We start from the raw sequence: 20,192 nt of genomic DNA on the forward strand, positions 1-20,192 counted from the left end.
CATCTTTGGATAGGGCTGTTTAAAGGGAATAAAAATGTTTATTTTGCAAATGGATTGCAATATCATTCTGTCATTCCGTCAGTCAGATGTAGAAGATCAGAGCAGCTTTAAATGAAAAAGAATGTGTACATATCTTGTAAATCAGGATATATTTCTTATTTCTCTCTGTTTCAGATGGGATGCATGAAGGCCACAGAACACCTGTGTGTAGGACTTACCGTAGGAAAAATGAAGCAAGGAAAAATGATGCATAAGGTGGAACTGCATTCCATTTCCTCTCAACTGAGGATCTGCACAAATGTGTCTTTATTATTCATTTCAAACAGACTGATTTGCCTCTCATTAATGACAACAGTGATTAGCTGCTGTCCTTTGGGGGCCAAAGGCTGAATATTTTTCACTAATACATAGAACCACCCTCAGATACCGAAGATGCACTGCAGTCATTGAGATAAACATCTTGATTCCTAGAGATTACAGAGGCTGAATAGCTGGTCTTAAAACCATTAGCAAAAATTCTTATAGCCACTCACAAGCCAGGTATTTGTACCCTCCATTGCTACAACATGCAAGGGAATGCTAAGGAAACATTTTCCCCCTCTCTCTGTCTAGGCCACAGGGCTATGCAACTTATGCTAAATGCACTGCAGAGTCTGGCCTTAGCATCTGAACAGGCATAGATGTATGGGCTGTGTCAGGAGGCCACACAGATTTTTTAGCTTGGCTTGAGGCAATGATCACTTGGGATGAAGAAATGGCAAACTGAGCCATGAATATCTCAGGCACTAAAAAGGACCTCTTCCTGCGGTAAAAGGTATAGGGTAGAACACTTGGAGGGAAACAGTGATATATAAACCCATTAGGGCTATGCAAAGCTTCAGTCCCTGATTCGATTTGGCAGCAGGGGCAACATGTAGAAGGTGCACACGGGTGCATGTGCACCCCCTGAGCATGGTGTTGCACCCTCTGAAAAAAGACGCCACTAAGGGTGGTTGCCGCTCACTGCTCACCATCATGCTGCCAACATCACTGGCGGGGTCTGCAGGTGGCCCATGATCGCCCAATGCTCCGGTCACCGCCAGCACAGCCGTGCCTCCCCAGCCACCAGGGGCACGTGCTGTTCATGTTCGGCTGATATTCAGCCCAATTCAGTAACTGAATCTCTGAATCCAAATCAAATCGAAGGACCTTTTAATCTCTCTGAATCGAATCAGAATCCACCAAATCGATTCAGAAAGATTCGGCGATTTGGACATAGACACAGCTTTAAGTGTTTTTTTCTACATACCTCTAGGTAGCAGGGGCTCATAAATGCTGTGATGCTGGGGCGCATGGAGCGTCCCACAAAAGCGCAGGGGGCTCCCCAGTGTGCTCAGCAGCAGACTCGGAAGTGGACCAGAAGCACTTCTAGTCCACTTCTGGGTCCACCAGGGAGCATGTGGCCCCCCCCCACCCCTCCCAGCTCAGTGACTGGTGCCTCCTGGGTCTGGGGGGGGCACCAGGGTCCCCCTGCAGCCAATCACCAAGCTGGGGGGGGTGCGAGGGGGCTCCCCAGTGTGCTCCCCAGCAGACTTCTGGGTTCACTGCTGAGCACGTGGAGGGCCCCCCGCCTCACTCCTGTGGGACACTCCATGCACCCCAGCATCACAGCAATCAAGAGCAGCACCTTCTACCAAGGCATGTGAAAAAAAACTTTTTAAAGCTGTGTCTATGTCCAAATTGCTACTTCTCCGAATCAGCATCAAATCTTCAGATTCAGCCAAATCGGGGACAGTGATATGAATCAACGAATCAAATCACTGTCCCTGATTCGGGCTGAAGCCGAATTGAACAGGGCCCGCTTTGCACACCCCTAAAACCCATCTTAAAAGGTCCTTCGTACTGGAAGTCCTCATCACTAGGAACATCCTGCTTAGAAAGGAGAGGACAGTACAGTAATTCACGGTTCCCTATCCCTGGCAAATGTGTATGTCTACTGTGACATTAGAGAGGCCACAGAGCACTTGACCAGCTAAGCAAGAGGTTATGCCATGATGGTCTTAGTCCTTGTCTCCCTGACGTCCTTCATGTTGTCCCTCATGAAGCCCCATCTCTCTTCCTTGCTCCTGAGGAAGGTAGGGAACATCAACTAAACTGGGCCCAGCAGAAACCATGCAGAGGTGAGGTGGCCCCTTATTGTGTCTTCTTGCAACCTCAGGTGACCAAACAGAAGGGAATTCGAGTGAAAATGTGGCACAGTGAAAAAGCCTCTAGAATGCCAAAAAGGTCATGTGAGTTCATCTGTTTCTGGGGCCCACACACTAATGCCATTGCATTACCTGGCATATTTAAAGGGCAAGATAACAAGCCAGTCACAAAGAGTAATTTGGAGCCCTCTTCTGTGGGTAGGCAGGTACATCGCTAGGTTGTGACAGGAAAGAACAAGCGAGAGCTTTTATTATATTATGATCTATTGCTCCTAACTAAATCTTCATGAATTCGTGGTGTGTTTCCTGACAAAGAGTAGTTTACCTGAGATCCTGGATCTTAAAATCTTGAAAGTGAGAATCTCATGAAAAAAAATCTTCTGGTCCTTAAGGAGGCAGAGGAAGGCCTGAAAACATGTTCCACGTGCATCCAGTTAGGTTCAAAGAGCAGAAGGAAAATATAAGAATACCCAAGTATTTTAATACCATGGGGTTTTTAGAATAAGCCCAGAATATTCTGTGCCCTGACTCATAATCTTTAACATTTGGAGTTGGCAGTGCTACTGGTATGTAAAAGAACTGCATCTATTTGTATTCATAGAGTCAAAGAGGTAGAAAGGACATCCAGGGTCATCTGGCCCAACTCTCCCAACAGATTCAGGCTTCACTGTTCTTAAAGCCTACCAGACAGATACTGATCAAGCCATTTCTTGAAAACTCCTAATGAAGGAGCCTCTCCAACTCCCCTAAGCAACTTGCTCCATTGGTCTCCTGGTCTTCTAGGATGCTTGTACACGGGATGGGGTTTTAGTCCTTAGGGTTGCATTCTATACCCCCTAAATCAGGGGTGGGCAAAATGCGGCACATGGGCCAGATGCGACCTGCCAGGCCATTCTATCTGACCTGCGGGGCCCCTAAAAAATTTAGAAAATTAATATATATTTGCCCCTGGCTGCCTGTCATGCAGCCCTTGATGGCTTGCCAAAACTCAATAAGCAGCCCTCCACCCAAAATAAATTCCCACCCCTGCCCTAAATTGAAATGGTGAGTTTTTAATTGAAACGGTGGGTTTTAGTTTCCTGTCACTGTATATATGTTATTGTCCTGGTAGTCAAAGGCGCATCCTGAAAGCAGAACCAGTGAGGGGCCTGATCCTTTTTTTTTTTTTCCCAGCAAAGCCTACTTGCCTCTCCCACAGCCATTAATCTGTGCCGTTATTCTGTCAGCTCACCTCCTGACTGTGGGAGAGGCAAGCAAGCTCTGTAGAAAGAAAGGATCAGGCCCCTCACTGTTTTGGCCTTCAGCATGCTCCTGCATGCAGCCGGATGCCTGGTGTCACCTGGGAACAGGCTGGCTTGCCCTTCAGGCAGCATGGGGAGGCAGCAGAAGGATGACTTGGTGTTCTGGTGACTGGAGAAGGCAGCGGACACAGTGTACAGGGCACCAGAACCCCAGGTGGGTTCAGAGAAGCTAGCAGCCCATCCAGGTGGCCCCACGCCTTGTGCACTGTCCTGCTGCCTCCTCACACTACCTCAGGGACAAACCAGCACATTCTTAGGTGGCCCCAGGCATTCTGGTGGCTGCAGGAGCCTGCCAAAGGCAAAAGTGGTGGAGGGCCCGATTCTTTTTTTCTGTAGAACCCACTTGCCTGTTCCACAGCTGGGAGACAAGCTGAATAATAGCTGACATTGCAAACTAAACTACATCAGGATGTAGTTTAATTTGCAATAATGCAAACTCATTTAAAAACCCCAAAACTCATGTATGTGTGTGTACCGTGTGATGACATTAAGCCACATCAAGGGAAATTTTCATCACATGTACAAGCGCTCATAGTTTCTACGTTTTTTCGAAGATTTTTATCTAAATCTGCTCAAACCTCTTACCATACGTGCTGCCCTCTGCAGCAGGGGAAGAACAAAATGTATCCATCTTCTTTATGCTAGCCTTTCAAATATTTGAAAACTGCTATCATGTCTCCTGTTAACCCTCCTCTATTTCAAACTAGACATGCCTCTCCTTGCAAGTCTTCCTTTCCCATCCTGTTATTGTCTCCATCATTGACCTCTGAACCCTCTCCAGCTTCTCCATATCCTTCCTGCAACGTGATGCCCCAAAATAGATACTGCCCTCCAGCTGAGGCCTAACCAATGACCAGTAGAGTATATTTAAGAGTTAAAATTTAAAAAGTCATGTGCTGGCAATGTTTGTAAATTAGAAGGCCCAGAGTTGCTACACACGACTTTCTGTGTCCACTTCTTAACGTTATGTGCATTATATGCCTATACCAGTGATTTTTAATGAGGGTGCTGAGCATTATGAGGTGGCACAAAATTCTTTGAAGAGCACAGCAGGAAGTGTGAGGAGATAAGTCAGATGTGAGATCTGCCCAGGCACCCCAGCCTGTCTGCCCTTCATCCACCACCAGAGGTGGGACCCACGTGAGCCGGGCTCCCAGCTAAGCAGCTGGGATGGGCCTGCAGGCCAGCAGGGAATGGTGTCCAGAAGTGAGATAGGCAGGTAGGGATGGGGAGACCCTGGGATCTTGGGGAGGTGATAGCGTGGGGCTGGGGTCCAGAGTACAGCCATGATCTGATTCCCACACGGCCTTGCAATGGGCACAGGTTATGCAAAAAGGGCCATGCAGGGAATGGATCCTGTGCTGTCACAGCCCCAAGATCCCAGACCCAAATGCAGCTTCCTGTCTGCCTGGCCATGCGCACTGCCCGCTCAGCTCCCAGCCAGTCTCCACGGCGCCCCTGAGATTGTGGGTCAGTGACAGGGCTGGGAGCCATGTGGGCAGAGTGCATGGCCAGACAGATGGGATGGGGCTGCTGGTGGGTGGGGAGCTGCATCTGGGGCTAGGTCTTGGATCTTTGGGTGATGACAGCGCAGGGTTGGGGCAGATCTGTGATCCACTCCATCTGTTGTGTGGAGTAGGGGATCGGTTCTGACCTGGCCCACAACCATTCAGCAGAACTCCCTATGGCTCACAAGCCCAAATAATTTCCCACCCATACAGTAAGCCCTACAATAAATAAAATAGCTTTTGAAACAGGGTGCCACTCAATTCTCAAAAGTTATGGAGGGGTGCCTCGAGTCTGATGAGGGGCATCTTAAGCTTAAAAAGGTTGAAAACCACCAGCCTACACATTGTCTAGAAAATTGTGTAAAACCCTTTGTAGATTCATACGTGAACCACTGGAGATGCTGCCAGAAGCTCCGAGCCAGTGTTGAGGCTCTTATGCTGTATCCCTTCCTCTGGCCTATGTAAGGAGTATAGCTGGAACACAAAAGACATTGTCATGACTCCCCCATGCCCTGTCAAACCTTAGCTGCCATTTTGCAAAGCCAGAAGACTACTGGCAACTATATAACATACTGCAGCCTTTAGGAAACCGTAATATATGCCAGGGGACTGGCACCACACACAATAATCCTTGGATGGGCGTAAAGCAAAAGTGAACTTTATACCACGTTAACTGCAATCTGCACTGTGCATGCCCTCACCACTAGCTGCAGTCCCTGCCTTTAAGATTCAGAAACATGAGGCAGGGATCAGAATTTCAAAGCTCTAAATGCTGCAAGAAAAGCCATTCACCTGCTATTTCCAGCAGATTAGCTGGAAGCCTCTCAGAAACAGGCCTGTATCTTAGGTTTTCAGGGTTTGTCCATCATTGCTTCTCAGTAGTTTCAGAATAAAAGCATATCAGCTTATACTCCTGGTAAGAAACAAATAAATGAGCTGGCAGCTTTTACAGGGAGGAGCCTCAAAGCCCAGTTCCTTAGACGATGCCAACCAGCTTAGTATGACAACATGCAGGAATGAAAATAGGTAGGTAATACATTAACAGAAATATACTGAAACTTAATAACAGCTGCTTGTCTAGACATGCACTGGAGAGAAGTGTCTCATCCTAGCTGCAGCTTATAGTGTGAATGTTGCATAGCCATCTGGCTAAGAGAGTTACCTAATCGTTGCTAATATTTTGTGTGCACTTCAGTCCACCACATTACTGGCGGAGGTAGAAAAGGCAAAAGTCAGGACACCTGCATTAGAAAGATAAAACCCCTCATCAGTTCAAAACCTCTTGCGACACAAGAGAGCAATGGCTTCTCCTGCAGAGGGTCAGGTCCTAACCGAGGTAAACTGACATATCTTTGAAGGAACAAATAGATTTACAACAGCTGCAGATGGGGCCCGTTGTGCTCACCTCCATTTGGTACAGCCACAGCTTGAATGTGCTTATCAGTCAGTCATTTTAAGCAAACGCACAGCTTAAAAATAAAAAATCAATCCTTGCTGCCTTCCCTCTTCTGATCTGATCCGCATACAAAATGGGCTTATGAACGTAAAAATTATGGGAGGGATTCAGGGAGGAGGAAAAGAGAGACAAGAGCCCTTTTGTTTTGCATCTTATTCACAATAAAAATTGGCACAGAAGTCAACCACATACATTAACATAGTTTGGGCAAGTTTAACTCTTATGAATACATTTCTGTGGAAAAACTATGTGACTATGGAAAAAAATCCTCTTTTTTGCTGCTTGAAAAGATAACAGACCCTGTGTTGAACGTACCCAGAACTTTCCTGATTCAGAAATGAGGAAATACAAAGATGAATAAGTCTGAGTCTATTATGGAGGGGGCCTGGGGAAGTCCACTGACTCAGGAAAAGGACTTTCATCTTAAGCGAGAAGGAAGGATTCTAAAATCCCTGGCAGCACCGCAGGCCTATTTTAAAAATCAGTAGCCAGTCTCTCATTGATTTCACTAGGATTTGGATCAGGCTGCAGTAGCACAGAAAATACTCTAATCCAGATAGTAACTTTAAAATTGCCATTTTCTTTTCAGTGTACCAGTTTGTTTTACTGTTAGCCTATCAGATACTATAAGTAGACCACCCCTGCATTACAAATGCTTCATCAGATCACTTTAGAAGCACAACATGGCATTAGGATTTAATATCTTGCTAATGATTTTAATAAATTACTAACAGACCTCTCTTAAATGACTCACATCAATACAGCAAGCTTCACCATAAAGAATACACACACTATATATATATATATATATATATATATTATTGTTTTTATTTTTTTCAGAGGAAGGATGGACATTCTCATCCCAGACTGGAAGTTCAGATCTCTTATCACTGGGGTGTATATAAACACTACATGTGCTGCACCTGCTTAAGCATGGTTTCCACTGATGTCAGTGTTTGTAACTGTAGTTGGCCATATGCTTTACATACACATTAAGGGCAAAAGATCTGCAATGCAGATTAGAAAAGAAAATTCTCCTCCTTGGGAAAAATTCATCCCTGCCTAATTCTATCACTTAATGACACTTAATGCATACCACTGACATCATCTCTTAATGTGACCCCACTGGGAATACAAAATTTGGCAGAGAATGGAGCGCAAGCTTTCTCACAGCACTTCCATTCCTAGCCACTTGTAGCTGGGCCAGAAAAACCAAGACAGCAGGCTCTTGCTTAGTGTTTCAGCAGAGTTGATCCTGAATGGAACCTGCACATGTAGAGGTAAGGGCAAGGGTTGGTGGTAAAGAAAGCTAACAGAGCATTTTAGACCTATCTGGAAAGGCCCAGGTCTGGCTTAGATCCTTAAGTGGGCAAAGTGTTTAGTGCCATGCAGGAGTAAGATGGCTGAGGGTGTCCTCAAGCAGATCTGACCATTCCTATGAGTTATCTTCCATCTATGGACTAGATATGACCTCTGCATAACCTGATCTCCAACAGCCTCAACATAAAGACGGAGATCAGATACTGGGAATCCTCTTATGAACTGTAACTATAGCTGCCAATCAACATATCTGTCTGTCTTAAGCAAAACACCTCTACATTCACAAATTAACAATAATCCCATTATAACCCTATATAACCAAAATTGCTTTTGGAGTCCTTTCTCAATACCCTGGGTTTTATTCACTGACCTGCTCCATCCTTTTTTTCACCCCAAATTAAGACAATAATAGGGCTGTGTGAAGCTTTGGGTGCTGATTCGCTTCGGAGGAGATTCAGCCCAATTCAGCAGCCAAATATCCAAATCTGAATTGAATCAGGAGACCAGTGAAAAGGTCCGAATCAATTCAAAGCTCTCCGAATTGATTTGGAAAAGATTCAGAGAGTTTCGGCAATTTGGGCAGACGCCGCTCGCTGCCGCAGGGAGCTGGACCCAGACTACATGCTGTTAAGTAGTAGGCGGGGGAGAGGGGCTGGAGAAGAGGAAGGGGACCATAGGGGGATCCCTGCCAGGCCCCATGACCTGCCTGCTCCTCCAGCCCCCCTGAGCATCCCCCAACTGCTCTCCCAGCCCCTCCATGGCTGCCCACCCACCCCAGCTCCCGGCCTTCTAAAAAAAAGCCCCCACTCACCAGCTGCTGCCAGGCAGTGAGAGACAATTCCTGCTGCCCCCCGCTGCATGGAAACTCCCCCCCCCCCCCCATGGCTGTCCTGCCCACCTCTTTAAAAAACAAAAACAAAAAACCTGGGATCACCAGCTGCTGCCATGGCCTCTGGGCTTCTGTAATGCAGCTAGACAATTGTCTGTGAAGTAGGAGATATCTCTACCTACTTCTACTAAATATAAGTGGATTTCTTTATTAGAATTCTCACACAGGGCTTAAAGTCAAAGGGGACCACTATGTTCATTTGGTCTGACCTCTGCCATGATGCAGACCAGAGAATTCCATTCAGCAATGCCTGAATTTATTAGAAAATGATATGACTCTCCAATACAAATATGGATGTGTGCCAGTAGGGTTCAGTTCCATTAAGTAACTGAACATAATGCGTTCCATCCCAGGAGATACCTATTAATGATTTTGGGGGGGTTACACATGCAATCTTAACCTCTTAGTAGCCATCAACTTTACAGAGAAAGTTCATGCATTAATATATTTAAGCCACGGGATGCCACCTTCTAACCTACAGTATCTTTGAAAGAACAATAATTGTCAATATTTTATGTTTGCAAGGGATGAATTCACTGGGATCAGTATATGGCGTATATGCATCTGATCAGAGCAGTATACAAGTCTGCCTATTCCCAGGGAGTAGATGTCACATCAGAAGAGCAATGCCCTGTTTGGAGGATAGGAGGCGCCAGGAGTCTGTGTGTTATGGAAGTGTTTCATAACAAGCAAATGTTTTCCCTACAAAAGGTCTTGTGAAGTCAAGAGAGAATTTATGTATCCTGCTCTTGGGTTCTGGAGGTCTGGTTCTATATTTTTCTACTTTGCTTCTGACCTTTTGAAAGCCTCCTCCCAGCTCAGCCTTTGTTCATCTCTCTCATTCAAATCCCTCATCTGGTCCTCTTTCCTGATACACAATACAGTTAATAACTGAGCACCCCAGCAGCCCCTCTTCCAACCTCTGACCTGTTCCTCCATGAAGACTGACCTATCTCCTTATCTTCCTCCAACAACATGGCAGCCAAAACTAAACTCATGAGCTTGTAGCCAAGCTTTCTCTTCCTCCTTCCCTGGCCGTCATGTCCAATGCTTCTCCTTCTCACCCAGCATACTGGGAATGGTGAAGTCCCAGCACTTATTTATGAATGACACTTCAAAAGCACACTTTTTCCTCTTTTGTTATACATAAATCATCACATGGGGATTTATATCAATTTTGTATGCTAGTGTAACTTACACTAGGACTGAGTGGATGACTCTTTCTGTGTCTTGCCAAATCCAGTGGAAGAGCACTTAACCTCCCTGCCTTGAACAAACAGTTACACCCAAATGGCTATGGACAGACAATATCTAAATCAATGTAACTGGCACTGTCAAAGTTTTACCTCTACTTCTTTCAAAGGTAATTCTATGCTGGGCTGGGGTGAAGTTAACCTCATATGGAGGTTTGTGTCACCGGTCCACTACTTTTTGTATACCATTACTTCCATGCCCTTCATTTTTCTGATTTTTCCCAGCCCTGCCCACAACTCTGCTTTTAATGCAGTTGCCCATTATAACAGAATTAGTTTACCTTCCTCTTCACAAGGCACGTCACCTGTGATACAGAGGCACACACTGTGTATTACCATTTGCATCCTGGGCCCTGTCCCACTTAAACAAAAATGTACCTTCTTCTGGGCTATCCTTTATGCTTTAGATGACTCCTTCTATCCAGTGTCAATCTCCTTTGTTAGAAGTACATTAGGTTCAAAATTGTTGGACAAAATCCTTTTTTACTAGAAAATGCTAATTGATAAAACTTTTTTTTTTGTGGAAACATTCTGGTTTTGATGAAACTTTCTCAAGTCCATAAGGACATTTTTGAAGAGAATGAGACCACCAGTTTTCCAAGAGTTCAGGCACAGCGATGCAAGTCCTTGTTTTAGAACAGGCATTTAAACCCATACTTCCCATATTGCAGGTGAAAGGAGTATCCTAGTCACTAAGCCATTAGCTATTTCAAAGATGGGTGCACACTCCTTCATTTGGTAGCAAAGAAATTCAGAAGGTCTCATTTTCATTCTGGCAGCAAAGGAGAACAATTTTGAAAGCTCTCAGCACTTTTTGTGAAATAGAGCTCTTGTTTTCCAGCCAGTCCTAGTCAGAAGTACTATCAGCCAAGGTCTCCTACAAAATATTCTATTCTATATTCTGTAGCAATATTCTATTTTTCTAACATTAGGTGCCATTTCTACACATTCTCCTTCTAGAGTTTAAATATGCCAAAGGACTCAAATATTGTAATATATCATATACAGTGCTATAAGACATCAGTAACAGACTGTAAGGCCATTTGTACACACCACGAGGGTTTATGTTGGTTTAATTCTCCCTAAATTGAAGCATGTGTACACCCCCATGGCGTGTACACATGGGTCGGGCCTGATTCTTACCTGTCTCTCCAGCAGCGGGGAGGGGAGGGCAAGCTGCCAGTGGGCCAAGTAGTCCCTGAGCTGCAGGGGGCGGCTGGTGCTTCCCTCCATGGCAATGGCAGCACCCCCCAGACACCTGTCTGCTGGCACCCGGCCTGGGCGGTCCTGGGGGGCACCGCAGCTGTGGAGAGAAGCACCGGGCCCCCACTCAGCTCAGTAAGGCAGGCAGGCAGGCTCCCAGAAGAAAAAAAAAAGGAAAAAAGATCAGGCTCATCGCTTTTTTTTTCTTTCAATGGAGCCAGCTTGCATTGGCTGCCTGCACAGCCCCTGAGCTGCACGGGTCCCAGTGCTTCCCTCCACAGCTTTAAGGTACTACATTAAAACACCTCAGACGTGTTTCATTTTGCTGCAACCCAAAGTCACGTCATGTGCATTATGCCATCAACATGTGTAAACAGCCGCACCATTAAAGTGGTGCAAAGGGGCAATAAGCCACTTTAAAGGCCAATTTTGTTGTATGAACAAATGGCCTAAGACCTCATTCTAGGGAAACTCCTCTCCCTCACAGACTGGGTAAAATGTCATCACCCTGCACTGGGTGACAGGCAAATCAATGAAGTGAATGAGATTTTCTACCTTAAGGGCATTAGGCACCCAATTTCTACTGATTCTTAATTGTGAGTGGCATTTCTAACTGCCCTGGGCCACTTTGGAAATCCCAGCTTTAACCTCCTGGAACCAACCTGCTTGGAAGGAAACCAGAGTTTTTGAATCATTTCATCACAAGCATGAACTGCTCCTGCTTGAGCTAAATGACAAAGTCCTCTATACAGTATTTGTAGCCAACTCCCTAGCCTATTACAAGGATCATTCATGAGGTCCAACAGCACTTACCCTATTTCCCTTCTGCAAGCTATTTATGCTGTTTAAATAAAACAACAAAAATAATGGGTTGCTTCTCTCAGAAAAATACCATATGCCTGCCCCTGGGGCCACAGCTACTCAGCTAAGTCTCACACTACGTATTAGGCCCCTTCCAAAGAGAGATGCTACTAAATCACTCAGTTCAGTCAACCAACAATATTACAGGTTTCCACTGAGTAGCTGCTGGTGCTGGTTGCTGGTGACCATCATCTGAGCCAGTTTGACCTGCTCTGTACTTGACTGACACCCCCTAGACAGCTGGGCATGGATAGCTTGAACAATCAAACATTCTCCTTCCCAAAAGCTGGCTACTAGGGCTGTGCAAAGCTTTGGGTGCTGATTCAATTCGGAGGAGATTTGGTTCAATTCAGTGGCCAAATCTCCAAATCCGAATTGAATTAGGGGACCAATTAAAAGGCCTGAATTGATTTGAAGCTCTCTGAACCTTTGGAAAAGATTCGGAGAGCTTCAAGGATTCAGACAGACCACAGTGGCTGCAGCAGGGAGCTACAGCCAGACTCGGAGCTGATAAGTACTAGGGGCAGGGGAGAGAGGACTGGGGGAGGAGACCATGGGGCACCTGCCAGACCCCTACCCCTGCCTGCTCCCCCAGCCGCCCCCCCCGCCAGCTGCCTACCTGCCCCAGCTCCCCATGCTTTAAGAAAAAGCCCTGACTTGCTGGGTGCTGCCAGGCAGGGAGGAGATCTCCACTCCCCCCCTCTGTCCCTTGCTGCATGGGGGGGCTCTGCCACGATCCCCCTGACCCTCCCCTGCTGTCCCAGCCCCCACCATGGGTGCTCCGCCCAGGCCAACTCTGGCTTTTTAGGAAAAAAATAACCAAGAAAAACCCCAGGACTCATCACTCCTGCAGTGGCCTCAGGGCTTTGCGGGGCTCATGGAAGAGCTCCCACATGGCAGGGGGCAGCAGGGATCACTCCTCACTGGCAGGAGCAGTAAGTCCAGGCATTTTCTCGGGGGTTTTTTCCTTAAAGGAAAGCCAGGGTGGGGAAGCCAGGGGCCTCATGCACATCCCCCCATGCAGCATGAGGGGCAGCAGGGATTGCCCCCCCCGACACACACACACACACACACACACACACACACACACACACACACACACACACACACACACACACACACACACACACATACCTGGCAGCACCTGCTGAGTTGACGCTTTTTTCAAAGAGGCAGGAGCTGGGGCGGGCAGGGCAGCCATTGCTGGGGCTGGAAGAGTGGGGGATGGGCCTGGCTGATTCGAAGGTTCAGCAGGAGCCAAATCTCCAAATCAGATTTGGCCGAATCCAGGACAGTGATTTGAATCACCGAATTGAATCACTGTCCCCTGAATCAGCCAAATCCAAATCCAAAGCAAATACTAGTTGCTTTGCACAGGTCTACTGGCTACCCCCATGCCATACATGTGACTTTGTCTGATGCTTCCAAGCTGTTAGTCATTTCCATCCCTTGGCTGGATCCCTTGCTCCATGATCAGTGTTTTCCACCTTTTCCTGCTTCTCTGATCTTTCTAACTTGCAAGCAGTTAAGGTGCCTCTCAAATGGCCCCCTTTCCCACTTAGATTACATCCCTTGATTTTGCTTCATGAAAAAGGCACTGTACAGCTCTGGGCCATGCACTATGATTTACACTTTTTCATCTCCTGTATAAAGCTTACTTCGTATGTGATGATACCATTCAGCTCAGTTTACCTGAGAACTTAAAAAAATACTGTCGGTGGTTGTTTTTTCCATATGTGTAAATATTAGGGATGGGAGTATTCCTTATGGGAAATTTGGAACAGTTTCACTTTGTTGGCCTGACATTTCCTGCATTAATTGAAACTTTTGATGTTAAAAGATTCTGTTCAAATGGTGTCTCTTTAAGCCTGGTGGGGAGGGGGCAGGATCTGGGGCAGAGTTAGAATAGTGTTTCCCTTCCTTCCCCCACCTGTCATCAGTTAAACTGTAGAAGGTGAGATGAGTAGTTGTGAGGAAAGGGGTATGAGGAAGGAAATACCAACTGAGTTAGGTAATTTGGCTCAGAGGAACTGAGCAGAAGTTACAGGGCAGGGACAGAATAAGGCAATTGGAGACCCCTGGAATCCCCCATAGTGCACCTATGCCCAATTTCTGTAACTCCACTCTGTGACTTTCCCCTCTTTTGGACTGGCAAAAGTAAAAACTAGCTACAGGACCCATCTTCACATGCAATTAATGTGACTGAATAAACTCCAGTGCAATTTGAGCTGGAGTAAATTAATCTGATGTCACCATCTACATGTGCGTTTAAGCTCAGTAATTTACTGTCATAGGATAGTACCTGTGTCTGATGGGACTATCCAATGGCACTGTAGATTAGTGTACACTGGCCCAATTGCCATGCACAGTAAACAGTGACATTTTACTGTGCAGTAAATTAATCTACTTTGCAGTAAAGCAAGTGTAGACACACCCCTTGTCTTCAGACAAGCTGTTCAGTCCTGGGAAGAATGATGCAAAAAGAGGAACTTCATAAAGGATATAAGAAACCCATCTAGACTCAAACTCCTGTTTTCTGAGCTAATGGTCATGTCTACATGAGACGCTGCCTGAGCAGTTGTTATTGCGCAGTCATTTAGTACTTGTGTATGCAAGCATTCATTTAGTACTTGCATACACGAGTACTAAATGACTACACAGTAACTAGCATTACTGTGCAGTAGCATCACCAAACAGCTTTTAGGTGACATTGACTGCATGGTAGCTCATTACTACTGCACAGTAGCATCACATCATGCTTCATGCCACATGACACTACTATGCAGTAGTAACAAACTACTGCACAGTCAACATCTTGTGTAGACATGGCCAATGTGTACCTTGCAGGTGGGATTTTCAAAAGTGCTCACCAATGGCCCAACTCAATCCCCTCTGAAATCAATGGGAGTTTTGCCATTGACAACAATGCAGTAGCCAAAGCTGACAAGCTTCAAAAAACCCACTAGCAACAGAGTCTTCTCTGAGAGAATCTCCTCCTGTAATAGGCTTTCACAAAGATGGAGCAGGGCTGAACAACAACATGAAGGAAAGTTTCAAGTTGCTAAGTGTCCTGAGCCATTGCTATACTTACTGGCTCCTAGCTCTTCATGGTAGGAAATATCTTAATAAAACAGAGAGCAGGGCAAAGTGCAATCCTTGTAATGGGCTTAATTACATTAGTCAGTCAGACAAAGTAACTTTATATGAAGAAATATTTTTGGCATGCCACAAAAAGGTTAAATCCTGTCACACCCCAACCAGTTACAAATGTCAAAGGCAACATAGTATGGACTTTATTTGAAATTGTAACATGTATTTGCATAAAAATCCCTGTCATAACTACAAGACACCCAGGCTTCCTTGTTTGGGTTTGTTTTTTCCCTTTTGATGGAACTCCCTTGTGCTCTCCCTTCCCTAAGCAGGAGAACAAACAATTCACTTTCCAGACTGGTTTTTCAGGCCTTAAAAAAACAGTGCTCCATGCTTTCCAAAAAGCAGGTTTCTTTAATGCATCTCAGATCAAACACCCAGAAACTGAGGGCCCTGGACTCACCAGGCACTTCTGAAAATCTGGGCTTTCATTTTTAAATATGAATCTTACCTTCACGTCGGGATAATAATAAACACGTGAGTAACCAAACTCTTGTCAGCAGACATGGTTTTTTTTAGTAATGCTTACAAATAAGAAATTAAATATGAACAGCAACAGCACGAGTTGGACCTATAGACTTATTTGTTTCAGAAGGAAAACAGTGTACTGCTAGAATAGCCATTGAGAATAGCTGTTGTCATACACAGATGTTTACTATCCTTTCTGAGGCTCCCACTACAAAGAGAATTGACCGCAAACTAACTGTTTCCTTGTTCACCATGGAGAATTCCCTCAGGAACAGAGCAGGGAGAAAATGTTCAGCCAAGGGGTTTTTGGTTTTGTTTTATTTTGTTTTGTTTTCAATGAGCAAATGCAGATTTAGATGAACTGAAACATTTTTTCAATTTGTGTCACTTTTGGCAAATTTGTATGAGGAAACCCCCCCCCCAAATCCTGAATATATCAAAATGTATCATTTTGACATTTTTGAAATTTTGACATGTTTCTAAGTGAAACATTTAGATTTTATTCTATTCAAAATGGATTATTCAATTTGGAAATGACCTTTCTTTAAAAGCAAAACAAAACAAAACAAAAAACCCTAACGAGCTATAAAAGCACAGTAATTAGAAGCAACAGCTTGTTTCAGCCCAAACAGAATATTTCATTTGAACCTCCCCCAATTATTTTTGTTTCCTTTCTTATTCAGTTTGGGCCTAAATTAATTTATGTTATGTTATGTTATGTTATGTTATGTTATGTTATTTATTTATTTATTTATTGAACTGTCAATGGACCAAAAAAATCAGCTGTTCAAACAACTCTACCTGGGAATCATGCATAGGCAAGTATTCAATGCTCAGTGGGTGCATCTATACATATGCATTTACTGTACAGTAACCAAAATTACTGTGTACTATGGGCACATGTCTACAAATGCATACCCACACTATGCAGTAAATAAGGCAATTTATGCCCAATTAGTTACTGCACAGTAACATTATATGTGTGGGCTCTCTTGGGACTAACTTTAGTCCTAAGTCAGTTCACACACAGTATTAATGCACTTTAACGCCTGCACGTGTAGATGCCAGCCTATTCCCGCTTACTGCACAGTAACTTACTGCGCAGTAAATTTAAACCGGTATAAATGCATGTGTAGAGACATGCCTGGTGTATCTTTTCTCAGCAACGAGCAAGAAGTGTGGCTTTTTTCGAATTATGATAGTTTAGAATCCTTTTTTTATGATAATCGCACCAGTAGTATAATTTGGGGTAAGCAAATGGGGCACTATCCCCATGCTCCAACTTAGAGGGGACACCAGAATGGCAGTCCTAAGAGGAGTCTACACTGATAGCAGCAGCCCTGCCCGGTGGACTGGAGACACCACAGCAGCAACAAGCAGGAAAGGGCAGATAGCAATGCAGTAGTGGCACCTGGAATTTTTGAGTCCCTAGGGTAGGTAAGACTGACCCTCCCCGCTACTCTCTGGCAGTCAGCACCCGCTCCTCCCTCCCCTCCCATCAGGTGCAGGGCAGGCAGTGGAGAGGGAGTTGCTCAGGGAGCAAAACTTGTCAGCTATGCCTCTAAATAGCACCCAGGGGCACATCCTCACAAGTGCGCACATGCAGAGGCATGCATTTCCCATGGTTCAAATAGCAGTGGCACATATTTGTGCTGCTGTTATATGGGCCATTGCTATTTGTCCCCAGGCATGCCCCTACACGCGCACTCTGGTGCACAGCAAAGTGACCAGAGTGGGGTAGAGGAGGCTGCCTTACTGGGTTCCTGGAGACCTCCTGGAGCAACAGCTGTGCTGAGCTGGCTGCACAGAGCCTGGCTGGCAGCCAGTGTGGCCCTGGCTGGCTAGGCTCTGTTTCGGATGGCACAAGCTGCTGTCATGTATGCCGCACCACTTTTTTAGCAATTTTTTTGACACCGGGTCCTTTTGGTGTCAAAAAATTCCATGCAGCAAATTAGCAGTGCTGCAGATTAGCAGTGCTGCATGCAGCACATGCACTACATATAGTTTGTGGCACCTCAAACGGGTTTGAGGAGATGCAAACTGCACACGTGCACTCATTGGGACACGTCCAGAAGTTGCAACCAAGATTGGTGCCCCCTTATGCTAAATACTTTCCCCATCCTAAAAAGGTTACAAACAACACAGAAAAAAGTGGGAGGACAATGAATTAAAGTGACATGATCAAGGCCCTATAGCAGATCAAGAGCAAAGTTGTGAATAGAATCCAAGTCTCCTTATTGTTTCACTGCCCAGCTTGACAGGCCATGCTGGTTCCCTAGAAAGATGAATTGATTTGTCTCCTTATAGAACATATTCTGCTTGGTTGCAGAGCTCTAGTCTCCTGCCTGACTATTGAATCTGCTTGAGAAGCTAGCTGAATCCCAGTGGGTAGGGCTGAGAAGCCTCAGCCAGCATCATCCTTTGACCTTCCTACAGGAACTTGATTGTCTCTTTGGCTGACTGAAAGGGGAATATAAACCCACAGCATGAAACAATAAGGTCCTATCCCTGTGTGTGTTACATGCAAATCCAAGAAAATCGTGTGGAGGAAAAAGAGAACTATGGGGTAAATGGAAAGGGAAAAGAAAGCCAAAAAAAAAGGAGAGAAATAAAGACAGTTGCTGTCTGGAACCTACAGCAATAATCAGTGAACACATCAACTGGAGAACCACCCGATCTAGATAATATTGTTATGGGTGATATAGTTATGACAACGGGTAATGGGAGATCATTTGAGATGGTTTAGAACTGGAACTCAATGTATGGGACTTGGATGAATGGGACTTGGCTCTGCATCAGATTAGGTCTCGATTATGCAACCTTATGATCTTCACACTCCTCTGTTATACAGTAGTTTCAACTTGGAACTAATTCCTAACATACTCAGCTGTAAAATCTGGACACATCCTGAACAATAAAAGGAATATATAAACTGGAACTTAGGTAAGGGAGTTGTATTTTACTATGGCTTAATTTTGGGAAACACCTAGGGCTTAGTTGTAGAGGATTCCATAGGCAAATGTCATTTGAAAACTGGAACAAAGAGATTTTAGCTAGAAACAAATTGCTTGGGCTAAATAGACTGTATTGTTAATCATATCTGCATCACTACCTTATGACAATTCTAAACGGCAATAGTTTATCCTGTTATACATCTTGTAACTAATATGGCATGATGTTTGTGAAACAGGATACCTATCAAGCCACATATCAGAGCCACAGGCCTGTGAAAAGGCAACATAATTCCAAGAATGTTTTACCTACCGTGGCTATAATAAATAAATCAAGGAAACTGCACAAGCCACAGCTTAGGTGGCACTAATTAGACCAGTGGAAATTATGACACAACGTAATTATCATTGCTACCCCACCTAAATTTAATTTTAGTGTTTCTTCCTATCTTTTCCCTAGAGGGTCAATAGAAGAGCTTAAATGCATGCTTCAACAGTGTTGATTTCTACAGGCAGCATGGAAGAGAAATATTGAATAATTACAGGAGTGTAAGTAAGAGGAAAGAGGTAGGACTATTATGGGAAGTAAAACAACACTCCTTACAACAATGGGGAAAAGAGGATTCTGGGTTAAATTTGCCACAAGGCCACTTAGTTATGCTCTCAAAATAGGCCTTACATGAGACTTGAGTACTGGACAGGTGTCATGTTGGCTTGCTACACAGGGGTGCATTTCACCCATTGAATACAAGATCCTGCTGAGAAGAGAGCTAAAGCACACATATCATTCTAAGCTCATGTGATATGCCACAAATGTCACCGGAGCTCCTAACAGGCTTACCTTTATGCAGAAGATTAAGGGCCTTGGTGAAGAGGGTCAACAGGTTTTCTGTTTCTGGGAGGTTTTTTGTTTTTTTGCTGGAATTACTGGAACTCCTGAGGGGAAATAAACAGATCAGAAGAATGGCCCAATGGTTTGTGTACCATATGGTGACTTGTGAGACTTATGGGTCAGTTCCCCGGTCTGCTACAGATTTCCTCGGTGGCCTTGGAAAAGTCACTTAGTCTTGCGTGTGAGCTGGTTTCTTAACTATAAGTGGGGATAATAGCACTACCCCATGTCAGTAGGTGCTGTGAGGACAAATATAGTATAGACTATGAGATGTTTGGAAGAAACATATGAATACATAAGGAAAATGGCTTATTGTTGTTTGCAGGTGTGACCCCATGTCTGTCAGTGAGCTACCTTGTAATTACATCACACTGTTATTGTTAAAGTATCTACAGGGGACAGAGTGACTTTGAATTTGGAGCTGAAAATGGTTTATACCAACAACATCTTTTCGGCTACTGCATTTCATTTGGATTGAAGTCTGCATCATCACAGCAAATGGAAGAAAGAAAGGTTCTCTTTCAAAAACTCCTAGAGCTGATATATTTCAGCAGGTTAATTACAGCGGCTCTTCTTTGACCTTTTTTTCTGTTCATCTGCTTCTTGCTGCATTTACAATAAAGCATTTTCCTTTGACACTGTGCAGGGCTCTGGGCAAAATGAGTTTGGTGTAATCAGGTGTGTTCCTAGTGAGCTGCAGCCTGCAGTACAAAGGCACTACTGTTTTTCACAACCACATTCAGTAATATTCACT

The sequence above is a fragment of the Crocodylus siamensis genome, chromosome 1 (genome assembly GCF_052110815.1).
Source record: "Crocodylus siamensis isolate JL-2025a chromosome 1, ASM5211081v1, whole genome shotgun sequence".
Taxonomy (NCBI): domain Eukaryota; kingdom Metazoa; phylum Chordata; order Crocodylia; family Crocodylidae; genus Crocodylus; species Crocodylus siamensis.